The sequence below is a fragment of the Petaurus breviceps genome, unplaced genomic scaffold, assembly GCF_028583685.1.
Source record: "Petaurus breviceps papuanus isolate PSGF00001 unplaced genomic scaffold, PetGlider_PUasm1.0 90769, whole genome shotgun sequence".
Lineage (NCBI taxonomy): Eukaryota > Metazoa > Chordata > Mammalia > Diprotodontia > Petauridae > Petaurus > Petaurus breviceps.
This window is the reverse complement of record NW_027187341.1, coordinates 1053200-1068278: the sequence shown is the minus strand read 5'-3', so window position 1 is coordinate 1068278 and position 15079 is coordinate 1053200. Positions and strand designations below refer to the sequence as shown.

At 35.0% G+C, this 15079-nt stretch overlaps 1 protein-coding gene across 2 annotated transcripts in view; it reads left to right on the top strand.

Annotated features, from left to right (window-relative positions):
* TDRD3 (tudor domain containing 3) overlaps nucleotides 1-15079 on the top strand; it is a 204400-nt gene that overhangs the window by 118776 nt on the left and 70545 nt on the right. The gene's annotated exons all lie outside the window — the stretch shown is intronic.

Sequence of the window (15079 nt, the reverse complement as noted above, 5' to 3'; positions counted from 1 at the left end):
TTTCATATGATTATAGATATCTTTCATTTCTTGCTCTGAAAACTGCTTGTTCATATCCCTTGACCATTATCATTTGGGGAATGACTTGTATTCTTATAAATTTGACTCAGTTCTCTGTATACTTAAAAAAATGAGCCCTTTAACAAGAGATACTGGTTGTAAAAATTCTTTGCCAGTTTTCTGCTTCCCTCCTAATCTTGGTTGCACTGGCTTTGTTTGTACAAAACCTTTTTTCAATTTAATGTAATCAAAATTACCCATTTTGCATTTTGTAATGCTCTCTATCTCTTGTTTGGTTATCAATTCTCCCTTTCTCCATAAATCTGACAGGTAAATTATTCCTTGCTCTCCCAGATTGCTTATAGTATCAGCCTTTATATATAAATTGTGAACCCATTTTTACTTTATTTTGGTATACGGTGACAGAATTTTTAAAAAACATTTTGGTCAAAGCCTCATCTACTTTTAAGTCTTTATACCTGATTTTTACTTCCCCTTTTTGTATTTAACTTTAAATATATTGTTATTTTCATCTGAATTTCTAAAAATAGAGCTTGGACAACAGAATTATATAATCTTGCAGTTGTAAGGGACTGCAGAAGCTTTGCACTCCCCTTTATGATATGACATATAACTGTTTAATCTTTGCCTGAAGACCTGTAGGGACAGGGAACCTACTACTTTTTGCAACTGACTATTCCACTTTCAGATAGCTCTTATTCTTAGGAAGTTTTTCCTTACATTCTGGCCAAATATCTATTTTTAAAACTTTTGTATGTTGTCTCTGGTTTTTTCTTTGGGAGCCAAGAAGAACAATTCTTGTCTCTCTTTCACATGAGAGCTCTTCAGGTACTCAATGAAAGCTGTTATGTCTCTCGCTAATTCTTCTCTTTTCTTGGTTAGCGACTCCTAGTTCCTTCAGTCACACCTTACTTGACATGAACTTAAGGCCTTTAACACCCTCACTCCCCTGTTCTCTAGCTTTATTCTAAAATGTGATGCCTAAAACTGAACACAGTATTCCAGATAAGAATTGACCTTGAAAGAGCACATCAGGACTAATTATTTCCCTAGTTTTGAACATTATGTTTCTTGTAATGCAGCCCAATATTAGGAATTAGCTTCTTAGGCTAATATATCATACTATTTATTCTTTGACGTTAGAATCTACTAAAACACCCAAATTTACTTCTCTGTTCTTATACTTGGGAAGGTGATTTTTGAACTCAGATGTAATTTTTTACATTTATTCTTGTTAGATTTTCTCTCATTTGATTGAAACCAACATTCTTTTGTATGTTGACTCTTTCATCCATCATGATAACTACGTTTTCTAGCTTTATGTTATTTGCAAATTTGATAAGCATGTTACTTATGTCTTTAAGTCATTAATGAAAATGTTCAGTCCCCTACGGTGAAGGACAGGTTGCTTATGCAGTTCATCTGAGTTGGTAAATGGTAATTCTTCTAGGGCAACAGAATACTTTTTTAATACCTTCATACTTATCTTGGATTTCAACTCCCTATTTGTAATTTTCATGCTGTCTTTGAAATCCGGAAGTCATTTTCCTAGATCCAGAAGATAGGACTTCATGGTTGAGTATTTCTTGTTTCTCTCCATCATCCTCTTTTATTGTTGTTCGTTTGAGTAGCATCTGTGTCCTTTAGGACACAGAACCTTTAAGGTTCTTTCTCCCAATGACTTTTAAAATTGACTTTTTTGTTATTGGCCATACACACAACTCAGTTCATTCTGCGTATTGGTGCTTCTGATAAAATTCCTACAGGATGGTGTGATGTTTATAGTCAATTTCCATTATTTATTTTGATCTTGTTTTCTTCAATCATTTATTTATTCATTCATTCATTCATTCATTCATTTATTTATTTATTTAAAGCAATCGGGGTTAAGTAACTTGCTCAAGGTTACACAGCCAGTTATTTCTGGGTGTGGTGCTAAGTATCTGAGCCCGGATTTGATCCCCAGGTCATCCTGACACTGGAAACGGTGCTCTTACTCACTGAGCCACCTGGCCGCCTCTGATTTTTTATTTTTTAATATGTTAGTTGGCAGGTTCCTGTGTATCCACATCCTCTTGAGGCAGTTTATCATTTCTCCTCTGCATCTCTTTGCAGCTGCAGAATTTCAGCCCATTTCACCTATTCCCAAGTTCTCTGGTAGGATCATCTATGGCTTTTGCCTAGCATTTTTTTTTTTAAAGCCTTGGAAATTTGCTCTCCAAAAATCTCCAAAAATGTCTCTGCTGGACTTTCTTCTTCTCTATCAGAAATTTTTAGAGTATTCATATTTCTGCTAAGACACCCATCATTTCTTCTTTTTTTACCAGTTACTCCTTATTGTCAAAAAACATGTCTAGATTAGCAGTTTCCTAGGTCTATTCTGTTTGAAGGAGGCCACGAAATTAATTTTCTAGACATCTACTATACTGTGGCTCTGCTCAATTTTTGACAGAGCCACAGGTATAGTAGATATCTAGAAAATTGAACTGTGTTATCACTGATCTGCATTTCCCATTACTAATTTTGCTATATAATACTTGAGAGTTTTAAGTATATTGATGGAACATAAATACTATTACAGGAATTGTGGGGGTTATGTATTTGTAGCACCAACACAATATTCAGAGCTCCGACAGTGACCATGAATATGCCGACACAGTTCTCAATCACAAGATATAATAGACTCTCCATATAGAAGACAGAAGCAAAAACATTTATGCAAACACCAGAAAGCCAAATACCAACACCAGGAAACTGAATCCATCATAGCAACAAAGAAGTTAATAAACCATAACATAGCAAGGAACCACACCATCCTTAAGCCTTCTCACAAACACTCACAAGCCTAACTGTTACAGCAGGGGAAACAAACACTCACAAGCTTAGCTGTGTCCTTGGCTATATCCCCTCTTTTCCACCATCTAGCTTCTCTGACTCCCAGCTTCCTGTGGGTTTTATTCTAACCTTCAGCAAGCTACTCCCACCACAGGCTCCATGTGATGAATCAACAATGCAGTATTCACAATGCCTGTGGTAACTATAAATATGCTGATATGGTTATTAATCACAAAATGCAACAGGCTCTCTACATGGGGGACATCCTAGAACATTTATTCAAATACCAGAAAACTTAGTCCCCAAACCAGAAAGTCAAAGTCATCACAGTAGCCACGGAGTTAGCACACATAGTTAACACACACATTTTCAAACCTTCAAAACAGAACAGGCTACCTCACGCAAAGATCCTCCTCTCCTCACTTTTGGTAACTGCTCAGCCTCCACACAGCTCCTCTAGCAGCTCCCCTCCTCTCCTCCACAATTCCCATCCCAGGCATTCCTCAGCAGGAGTCCTTAGCAGAAATTCTGGCTGGCTCAAAAAAAAGGAGTTCACTCCGCTCCAGCCTAGCTCCTACTTGGTTCTGGCTCCTTACTGGCCCACCCCTTTCTGCTATATCAACAAGTTCAAGGGGCATGGAAGATCTTCAGATCCCATAACTATTACACTAGGGGGCAGGGAAGATCTTCAGATTCCCATTCCCATTACATTATTCATCCATTAACTCATTTAAGTAACTATACTGTACAAAAAAAGTACTTTCTAAATAGTATCAGAAATACCAAGATAAATAAGGTACAGTTCTTGCCCTTAAATATATCTAAATGTTGCCCTTAAGTATAATCTCCATGGAGAGATAGAATGTATACAAATGACCAATTTAGAATAGAAAATTATGTGCATAAGAGATGTGAATAAAAAAATATAAATGTTTATATTAGGTAAAGATGTTTGCCTGAGAGTCAGTGAAGGCTTTTTAAAAGAGGTGGTATATGAGCTGGGCTTTGAAGAATGGAGAGAATTTCAGCCTGGGGAAATGGGGCCAGGTGGGGAGATAAGAAAAAGGTGGGCTGTGTTGAATACAGGGTAAGAGGGGGTTCAAACTGTTTACCATTATATATTTATCATTATCTATATATAGATGTAGTTGCTATACATAAATAACAGACTCTAAATACCAACATCTTTGGTATTTGGTTGGATATAGTTGGTTGGATAGATTAACTTCTAAATAGGCAGGAAGTTGAGAGCATATTTGTTATATAGAATTTTTGATTTAATCATATTTTCGTATCTACAATAGCAAGTACATGTCACTGTATGGGCTTTTATCTGAGAAATGACAAAAACATGTTATATAAATTAGGAAACTAACATGGCTCTTGTTCAAAGTAGGATATAAGGTGGATACATTAAACATTTCATGCAAAGATATTTGTCAGATAAATTCATTTAATGAATGAATCTTATACTATTTTAATATATAATGTGAAACCAAGTTATAACATTATTATTAACAACATTTTTATAATTGGAATAGCAATCCAAACTGTAAGTTCTTAAACCAGCACTTTCTAGTACTTTTTGTCCCCTGTTGGGGCTTTAACATAACTAAATCCCATTAAAAATGCATGAAAATTCATCAAAGAACATGTAGGAGTAGTAGTCTGCTACATAGGAGAACCAGGAAATGGCAGTGTCACAAAAACCTGAAGATGAAAGGGAATATGGTAGGAAAAGTCATGCCAAATCATGCTGCAGAAAAGTAGAAATATAAGGCTTGAGAAAAGGCTATTAGGTCTGTTTGTTTTTAACTTCATTGACATTTTTGTTTTGTTTTGCTTTTTTGGAGAAGGGAAGGCAGGGTAATTGGGGTTAAGTGACTTGCCCAAGGTCACTTTTCTAGTAAATATTAAGTGTTTGAGGTTGGATTTGAACTCAGGTCCTCCTAACTCCAGGGGTCTCTATTCACTGCACCACCTAGCCACCTTGGACATTTTGGTTTTGAATGACAAACATTTATAGATTATTCCAACTCCATGAGTGGTTTTTGGTGACAAAATAATACAGTTAAGCTAAACTAGCAATACATTGACCTCATCTAAAAGTGTCTGCAACATTCTCTGTCCCACCACCACCCAATAAAACAACAAAAACTCCTTGAATTAATGGAAATCTGTTTTCTCCCAATTTCATTAAAAAAAGAAAAAAATAGATTGCTTGTAACAAATATTCAGATTTCAGCAAAATAAATTCTGTTATAGACTGTATACAAAATACATATCTCATTCTGTATCCTAAATACATCACTTCTGTGTCAGAAGGTGGTCACTGGTCTTCTGGAATCAGTCAGTGTATTGATTAGAGGTTTTACAGCTTTCAAAGATAAAATAATCATAATGATGGCTAGCATTTACATAACACTTGAAGGTTTACAAAGTATTTTACAAATAACATTTGACTTGATCCTTACAACCACCCTGGGAGGTGTGTGCTGTTATTACCCCGTTTACAACTGAGGAAACTGGGAGGCAGATAGCAGTTAAGTGATTTGCCCAGGGTCACAGAACTAGTAAATATCTTAGGCTGGTTTTGAACTCAGGTCTTCGTGACTCCAACTCTAGCATTCTATCCCCTGTGCACCTAATTCTTGTTCTTCTGATTTCTTTATCAGTTTATAAATATCTTCAGCATTATTCATTTTTAGAATATAATTATGAAATAATTTATAATTATAATAATACATTTGTAATATAAATTGTTACTCTCCTGCTTATTTCACTCTGCATCAGTTCATATAAGCTTTTCCGTATCTCCTTAAGATCATTTGTTTTCTAATCTCTTACAGAAGTATTTGTTCATATTCATATCCCACAACTTATTTTTCAGTTGATTGACTTTTCTTTGGTTTCCAGGCTTCTGACATAGCAAAAAGAATAGCTATATTTTTCTACCTATGGAATATTTTTTTCTTTCTTTCATCTCTTTTTGGTATAGTACTAGCAGGTGTATTCCTGGATCAAACAAAGGGTTCATACTATTGGGTAGCTTTTTGTGTATAATTCCAAATTGCTTTCCAGAATGATTGTGACCACTCACAAGTCCAGCAACGGGCCAGCAATATGCCTGTTTTCCTTTAGCCCCTGTAACAGTTATCATTTCCTTTTGTCATCTTGGCCAATATGATAAATATAAGGTAGATTTCAGTTGCTTTAATTTGCATTTCTCTAATCAGTGATTAGATTTGGAGCTTTTTTTTAAAAATGTGATTTTTATAGTTGGATTTCTTCCTTTGAATACTGCCTTACTTATCTATTAACACTTACTTTAAATTGTCTCTTACAGTGTTGAATACAGTTGTTCAATATGTGTGATAGTTTTACTGATGATTCCAAGAATCATCAGTATTGGCATAATTTATAGGAAAATTCTTTAACTTCTGTGCTTGATAAGCTTTGGTTCCAATACACTGATGATTCTAATTAAAGGAAAATCTTAATTATTTGCTTTTCTGTGGTTTCATGTGTAAAACTGATACTGGGTCAGTTCTTACACAACTAATTATAATAAATCTTGTCTAGGGAAGTCCAAAAACAGTTTTACAATCTTGTGTGTCCCAGAGCTCTTTAGTAGTCTATTCACCCTTTCTCATAATGATACTTTAAAATTTATAAAATAACATTCATAGGGTTACAAAGAAAATAAGTTATTGAAAAAGGCATCAGAAAATTTTTTTTAAAAACCCACCAAGTTCATGGACCTCAACTTAAAAAAAACTTTGCGTGTCTGTGTGTGTGTGTGTGTGTATGTAAAACATATTCAGAAGTGGAGTTTTTTTTTTAAGACTTCATTGCTTATGTGTTGTAATAAAGGTTTCTTCTAAAAGGAAAGACTTAATGTGAGTTTTCTTTCAGGTTTAAAGTTAATTCTGTCCAGCTTAGTTATGCTCCTGAATAATGTAGTCTGAAATTCATTAGGAGGTTTTAATGGCATATTGAACCATTGGCAGCTACAAAAAGAAATAAAGACAGCTATTAACATTTTTAAAAGAATTTTGTATTGAAGACATAGTTTTGTTCAAATGAAGATTTTCTTTCTTTTGGCTATCTGCTTATTTTACTTGTTTTAATACTTAATATCTTACTGTATTAGAATTCAGTTCTTTTGCTGTTTGGGACATATTTTTGTTTGATTAAAGTAGGTAGTATGCATGTATTAAAAACCCCATGAGTTGTGACATATCAATTTCTGTATCAAATTTGAACATATTACAAAGGACAATTTCCATTAACACAACAGTCACTCAGTTTGAGAACCTGTTCTACATTATTTATATTTTGCTTTATGTCAGACTTATATAACTGCATTCACAATGATCAGGTATAACAGGCATTAAGATTTAAACATGGCTAAATACTATTTAGTTGGAGCCAAAAGTATTTTAAGGAGTATAAAAGTTTTGGGTTTTAGGAGAGTTAGATATTAATGGAACTAAGTTCAAGGGAAACCACTACTACAGGAAACCAAGGTATAGAAATTCAGCCCAAGAATCAAATTAGTTCTAGGAGAATGGCTTTTGTTTTAGTACTGTGTTGACAGCAAGTGAAATTTATGTATTGGTCCAAGATTACTGTTATTCCCTTTCTACTTTAGGATATCTGATATTTCAAGGATTGACAAATTTCACTTTCATGCAAAGACTGTGAAATTTTATGTGGAGATTCAGGATTATTGTTCAGGTATGATAGTGTTCAGTTCTTATTTGAAGAGAAGCTGCTTCTGCTCAGAGCGATGTGCGGTAGATGCCTGTGGATTCAGTCTTCTGAGATTTCTTAATAGCACAGGATGATTTTCTTCGGGTCACCTCCTAGTTTTCTTTCGTTCCAGCAGGACACACAACACGTATATCCCTTTTGTAGATATTCTTATGTCTTTCTCATTTAAAAAATGATGGTCTTGTCTCTTTCATTAATCAGGATTTTAAAAATTAGAATTATATTTTACTAAAAATAATAAGTTGAAGAAAGTTAAGTAAACCTAATAGTTTATGGGAATTAACCTAATGTATGTAAAATATAGCAAAACAATACTAATGGATAATAATCTAGTTTTTTTTTAAAATTAAGTCAAAGACCTCCCATTTTTGTTTGCATTTTAAGAGAAAACTACTTCATAAACTTAATTTGGATAGTCCATTAATTAATTAACGAATACAGTTGATCGTTGCATTTGTTTTTGAGTGCTTACCCTTTTTAACTGTGAAAAGGGAATGGGTTCCATTTCATGGAAGAAAATTAGGCATAGGAAAGGTAAATAATTTGTCGACAGTCACAGAACTAAGGGTCTAACATCTCCTAATTGGTTGTTCTCTTTGTTGATAGTTTTGTCTTCATAGAAAATTTTATATTCCTGAAACATACAGGCAGTTGTTTTTCTTTTTTTTTAAGCAATTGGGGTTAAGTAACTTGCTCAAGGTTACACAGCCAGTTATTTTGTGTGGGTGCCAAGTATCTGAGTGCTCTTACTCACTGCACCACCTGGCCGCCCTGAGGCAGTTGTTTTTCAAAGACATAAATGTTCTGAAATGCCTTTTCCAAGGATATTAAAGAGGCATCATGGCATAGTGCGTAAAATGCTAGACTTAAAAGTCACAAAGACTTTAGTTAAAATCTCAGCTCAGATTCTTACCTATTAGTTATGTGACTAGCTTAGTCACTTAACCTTTCTTGGCCACAGTTTTTCTTCTGGAAAATAAGGGTGTTGAACTCATTGATTTCTAAAGTCCCTTCAAGTTTTAAATTCATGATGCTGTGATATATGTCTAACTTTGAAAGATTAGATCCTATGTAACACTTTCTCATCGTTCATTATTGTTGTTGATAATATTTTTCATGTTTTTTATTGTTAATGTTTCACTGTTAAAGTTTCTTAATGTCTTTACTCCCATTAACTCCACCCACTCATTCATGAATTCATAAATAACATAAATATTGGATAAATACTAAATTCAAGAATGCAGTCAGTAGTTCAAGTAGGTCCTTTCTTTTTTATGTAATTTTATTTATTTTTTTAAAGCAATCAGGGTTAAGTAACTTGCTCAAGGTTACACGGCCAGTTATTTCTGGGTGTGGTACTAAGTATCTGAGTCCGGATTTGATCCCCAGGTCATCCTGACACTGGAGCTGGTGCTCTTACTCGCTGAGCCACCTGGCCGCCCCTAAGCAATTGGGGTTAAGTAACTTGCTCCATTATAATAGGGTTTTTTTTTTTTGCCTTTTTTTTGGAGGGGGGAGGGTAGGGCAGTTGGGGTTAAGTGACTTGCCCAAGGTCACACAGTGAGTAAGTGGGTCAAGTGTCTGATGCTGGATCTGAACTCAGGTCCTCCTGATTCCAGGGCCAGTGCTCTACTCACTGCACCACCTAGCCGCCCCCTTTTTTTTTTTTTAATGTAATTTTAACTTTAGATTTGCTTTAACATTCATTTTATAAAAATGTGAAGTTCAGGGGTGGTTAGGTGGCACAGTGAATAGAGCACCAGCCCTGGAGTAAGGAGGACCTGAGTTCAAATCTGGCCTCAGACACTTGACACACTTAGTAGCCATGTGACCTTGTGCAGATCACGTAACCCCAACTGCCCTCCAAAAAGCAAAAACAAAAAAAAAATGTTAAGTTCCAAATTGCCCCTTTTTAGCCACTCCACCACACATTGAGAAGGCAAGCAATATGATACTCATCATACATGTGAAATCATGCAAAACATATTTTTATATAAAGCATTTTGCAAAAAGAAAACAAAAAAAAGTGAAAAACAGTGCTTCGGTCTGCACTTGGAATTCATGAGGTCTTTCTCTGGGGGTGGGTAGCACTTTTCATTATAAATCCTTTGGAATTTATGTATTATTATGTATTATACATGGATTATTGTATTGATCAAGTAGCTAAGTTTTTCGCAATTAATAATCACTGCAAAATTGCTGTTACTGTGTACAATGTTCTCCTCTTTCTGCTCACTTCACTTTGTATCAGTTCATATAATTTCGTATAGCAGAATAGTATTCCACCACAACTTATTCAGGCATTCCCCAATTGATAAGACATCCCCTCAATGTCCAGTTACTTGCCACCACAAAAAGGAGTTGCTATAAATATTTCTGTAAGTATGGATCCTTTGAGGTTTTTAAAATTTTTACCTCTTGAGGGATACAGGTCTAGTAGTGGTATTGCTGGGTTAAAGGATATGTAGAATTTTATAGCCCTTTGAACACAGTTACATATTATTTTCCACAATGGTTAATGCAGTTCACAACTCCACCAACATGCATTAGTGTCCCTATTTTTCCACATCCCTTCCAGTATTTGTCATTTTTCAATCTGATTGGTGTGAGGTAGTACCTCAGAGTAGTTTTAATTTGTATTTCTCTAACCAGTAGGGAGTTAGAGCATTTTTATATGACTATTAATAGCTTTAATTTTTTTTTCTGAAAACTGCCTCTTTATATCCTTTGACCATTTATCAGTTGTGGAAAAGTTCTTTTTATGAATTTGGCAAGAAATAAGGCTGTATCAGAGAAACTTACTGTACTTCATTGTCTGTGGTTCCTTTTAACATAATGTAGTTTCCTTGATTATCTTTCTTAATTAGGTTTATTTTTGTTTTTGCTTTGCCTGAGATTATCATTGCTGGCCCATCCCCTTTTTTTTTTCTTTTTACTTCAGCTGAGGCAAAACAAATGCTGTTCTAGTCCCTTATTTTAACTCTGTGGGTGTCTCTCTGTTTCAACTGTATTTTTTTTCCTAGAAAACAATTTTTTTAAATTTAATTTATTTATTTTTAGTTTTCAATATTAACTTCCATAAATTTTAAATTTTCTCCCCCTTCCCTCTCTCCTCCTTCCCCAAGATGGCAATCCAAGATGCAATCCAATATAGGCTTTACATATACATTCCCATTAAACATATTTTCACATTAGTCATGTTGTATAGAAGAACCAGAATGAATAGGAGGATGTATGAGAAATAAAAAAAAATAGAACAAAACAACAGCAAAAAAATAGTCTATTTCACTGCATTCAGACACTTAGCACATAGTTCTTTCTCTGGATGTGGATGGCATTTTCCATCATGAATCCTCTGGAATTGTTTTAGGCCCTTGCATTGCTGAGAAGGGCTAAGTTTAAAATATGTTTCTTATAAATAAAATTCTATTCTTGTTTCTCATCCATTCTGCTATCCACTTCTGTTTTATGGGTGAGTTTATACCATTCACATTCACATTTATGTTACTAATTGTGTACTTTCCTCCATCCTATTTTCTTCTATTTATCCTTCTCTTTTTTGTTCTGTCCTTCCTCAAAAGTTCTTTGTTGTTTTTTTTTTGTTTTTGACCACTGCCTCCCTTAATCCTTCCTCCCTCCTATAATTCCACATTCCCTTTCTCTTGCCCCCTTTCTACTTCCATGTTCAGCAAGATAGATTTTTATATCCAACTTAGTATGTGTGTGGGGCAGTGGGGATGGCATTTCTCCCCTCCCCCATTTTCCCTTCCACTGTAAAACCTCTTCTTTGCATATCTCTTTTTGTGTGTGTGGTTTTTTTGGTCTTTTTTTGCGGGGGTGGAGGGAGAGGTAGGGCAGTTGGGGTTAAGTGACTTGCTCAAGGTCACGAAGCTAGTAAGTGTTAATTGTCTGAGGCTGGATTTGACTCCAGGGCCAGTGCTTTATTCACTATGCCACATAGCTGCCCTATATATCTCTTTTATGTGAGATAATTTTCCCCATCTTCTCCCTTCTTAGTTGTCCCAATGTATCCCTCTTTCTCACCCTTCCATTTTTTTTTTTTAAAGATCATCCTGGGGTGGCTAGGTGGCACAGTGAATAGAGCATTGGCCCTGGAGTCAGGAGGACCTGATTTCAAATCCGGCCTCAGACACTTAACACAAAAACTAGCCGTGTGACCTTGGGCAAGTCACTTAACTCCAATTGTCCTCCAAAAAGCAAAAAAAATAAAAATAAAGATCATCCCAACATAATTGACTCACATTCATGCCCTCTATTTATACTCCTAACTGGCTTAATGATAAAGCTTTTAGAAGTTACATGTATCACCTTTTCATACAGGAACATAAGGAGTTTAACCTTATTGAATCTCTTATGATTTCTCTTTCATGTTTACCTTTCTATGCTTCTCTTGAGTTTTGTACTTGAATGTCAGATTTTCTATTCAGCTCTGTTTTTTTTTCATCAAGAATGCTAAAAAAATTCTCTATTCCATTAAATGTTTGTTTTTCCCCTTGAGGAATAACACTCAGATTTGCTTGGTGTTTTATTCTTGGTTGTAATTCTAGCTGTTTTGCCTTCTGGAATGTCATATTCTAAGCCCTCCTGCTCCTTTAAAGTGGTAGCTCCAAATCTTGTGTGATCATGGCTATGCCTCTATAGTATTTGAGTGGTTTCTTTCTGGCTGCTTTTGTTATTTTCTCCTTGACCTGGAAACTCTGGAATTTGCCTTTAATATTCCTGGGAGTTTGTTTTTTTTTTGGGTCTATTTCAGTAAGTAAACAGTGGATTCTTTAAATTTCTAGATTCTTTAAAGTTCTATGCTGTCCTCTGGTTTTCCTTTATAATTCCTTGAAATATGATTTCTAGGTGCTTTTTTTCCCCATGACTTTAGATAGTTCAATAATTCTTCATTGATTCCTCCTTGAACTATTTAATGTCAGTTGTTTTTTCTAATGTAATAGCTCATATTTTCTTTTATTCTTTTCATTCTTTTGACTTTTTAATTGTTTCCTGAAGTCTCATGGAGTCATTAGCTTCCATTTCCCTAATTCTAATGTTTAAGGAATTATTTTCTTCTGTGACCTTTTATACCTCCTTTTCTATTTGGTCATTTCTGCTTTTTAAGGTGTTCTTCGGTGAAGTTTTGTACCATGTTTACCATTTGACCAATTCTGTTTTTTAAGGTGTTATTTTCTTTGTACTTCCTTCTTATTTTTTGGTAACTCCTTTATTAAACTGTTACTTCTCTTTTCATAATTTTCTTACATTGCTTATTTCATTTCCTAGTTTTTCCTCTACCACTCTGATTTTTAATATCATTTTTTCCTTTTTTAAAAAAAAGATCTCTTTTTTTAACTCTTCCAGGAATTCTTGCTAGCCTTGAGTCCAGTCTGCATTCTCTCCTTTGAGGCTTTGCTTGTAGTTCTTTTTTTTTATTTTTCTTTGGAGGGGGTAAGGTAAGGTAATTAGGGTTAAGTGACTTGCCCAAGGTCACATGGCTAATTTTGTGTTGTGTTTGAGGTTGGATTTGAACTCAGGTCTTCCTGACTCCAGGGCTGGTGCTCTGTTTACTGTGCCACCTAGCCACCCCTGCTTGTAGCTCTTTTAACATTATTGTCTACTCAGTTTGTATTTTGAGCTTCTCTGTCACGTTGAAGCTTTTTATGGTGAGGTTCTTTTTGTTCCTTGCTCATCTTTCCAAGCTGTTTCTTGACTTTGATCTTTATGTTAGAGTTGGGTTCTGCTTGATTGGGGATGAGTGGACAAGCTTCAGGCTTTTTTGTTTTGATATTTTCATGGCTGGTTCTGAGGGTCTGTAGATTCGCTGTGTATCCAGTGTGGTATGATCTTACGAGAGGCCTCAGCTCTCCTCATCTGGGCTGTGGTGCTTACCCAGATTGAATCCCAAATCCCTTTCAACCAGAAACACTAGTGCTCCTTTCTACCCTGGAAGTGCGAACAGAAACTCTATAATAGATAATGGAATTACCAGACAGTGCCCAGTCTTATGCCCAGTGCCAGTACAGGGATCCCCAGTGATTTATTTCTGACTAGTTATCTAACACTCTTAATATCTCTGGGTGGTGAGTGCCACCAAAACTGTTACTGCCACTGTTACAGAGACCTCCAGGGCCCACAGCTGGTGCTGTAACTGTACTGTGCTGTCTACCATGCCCCATCCCAGTGTCACAGACTTCTTATTCTAACTTCCTAAGTTGTTTTGGGCTAGAGAAATGTCTCCTCCTGACTTTTTATTGGCTCTGCTGCTCCAGAATTCTATTTGATACCTTAATTTAAAGTGTTTTGGAGAGGAATGTTGGGAGAGATCTGTTTGAATGTTCTTTCTACTGTACCAATCTTGGCTTCACATCCCTGTACCACCCCAAGCAATCACTTACCAAAAGTTACAGCCCAGTTATGTAGCATTATTAGTTTAAAAAAATATATAGCAGTTAAAGTATGCCTTATGCAAAAACAAAGTCATAAAAAGAAACCCAACAAATTAATCTTGATTTAAAGTTACCTTGATTGTCTGCCATAATTAGCAAAACAACATTAGTATTGTTGGATTCAATATACTAGTAACATAATTTATAATACAAATTCTATTTAATCAACTTGTATATGGCTTTGAAACAAAAAGCTCCCAGAATTTGAACATTAATTTTAAATTGTATATAGAGCGATTTCCTAAATTGTTTATTCCTCAAGTGTTTATTTCAGATTTGATAGACTGTGTAGTACTCTGCTTGTTCACTTTGACAGTCCCCTTTCTTATACTGTTAACATTTGCACTACTTAATTCCTTGCTTTGTTGACTTATCATATGCACTACTATCATTTGGCTTATTGGAAGTAGTCTTTTGTAAACTAAACATTTAGAACCATAAAATTTTAGAGTTAAATGAGGCCTTTCAAAATTATCTAGTCTAGCCCTTCAGTTGAGAACCAATAGCTTTAAATAGCGTTGCGTTTTTATTCATCTAAGAGAGGTTGTTTCCATCATTGAAGTGATTTTTGGAATTAGATGAACAAGGGTCAAGATGGGAAAAAAGCTGGACAGCTTCATAGCAACACATGAGTTAGCTCTTCATAATATGATTTCATTAATTGTTTCTTTTTTAAGTGAGTTCCCAGCGCAGCAGACTTTCCTGGGTTCAAATGTAAGTATTAAAACAAAGCCAAATATAAATGACTTTTTGATTATCCACTGTTTTGCATGATTCATGCCTTTTTTCATCTTTGTTCACCTGTGGTTAATTATAAGCTGACTATAAATTTAGAACATTATTCTTATTTTTTAGGAGTATAAGACATAGGGAGATTAATCATAATTCATGTTCACTAATGTATGGGATAATCAGTACGTATGTGTACCAAGTATGTGTAATAGTGTCTATACTAACCAAGAATGTATATCTTAGTGTATGATATTAATATAATA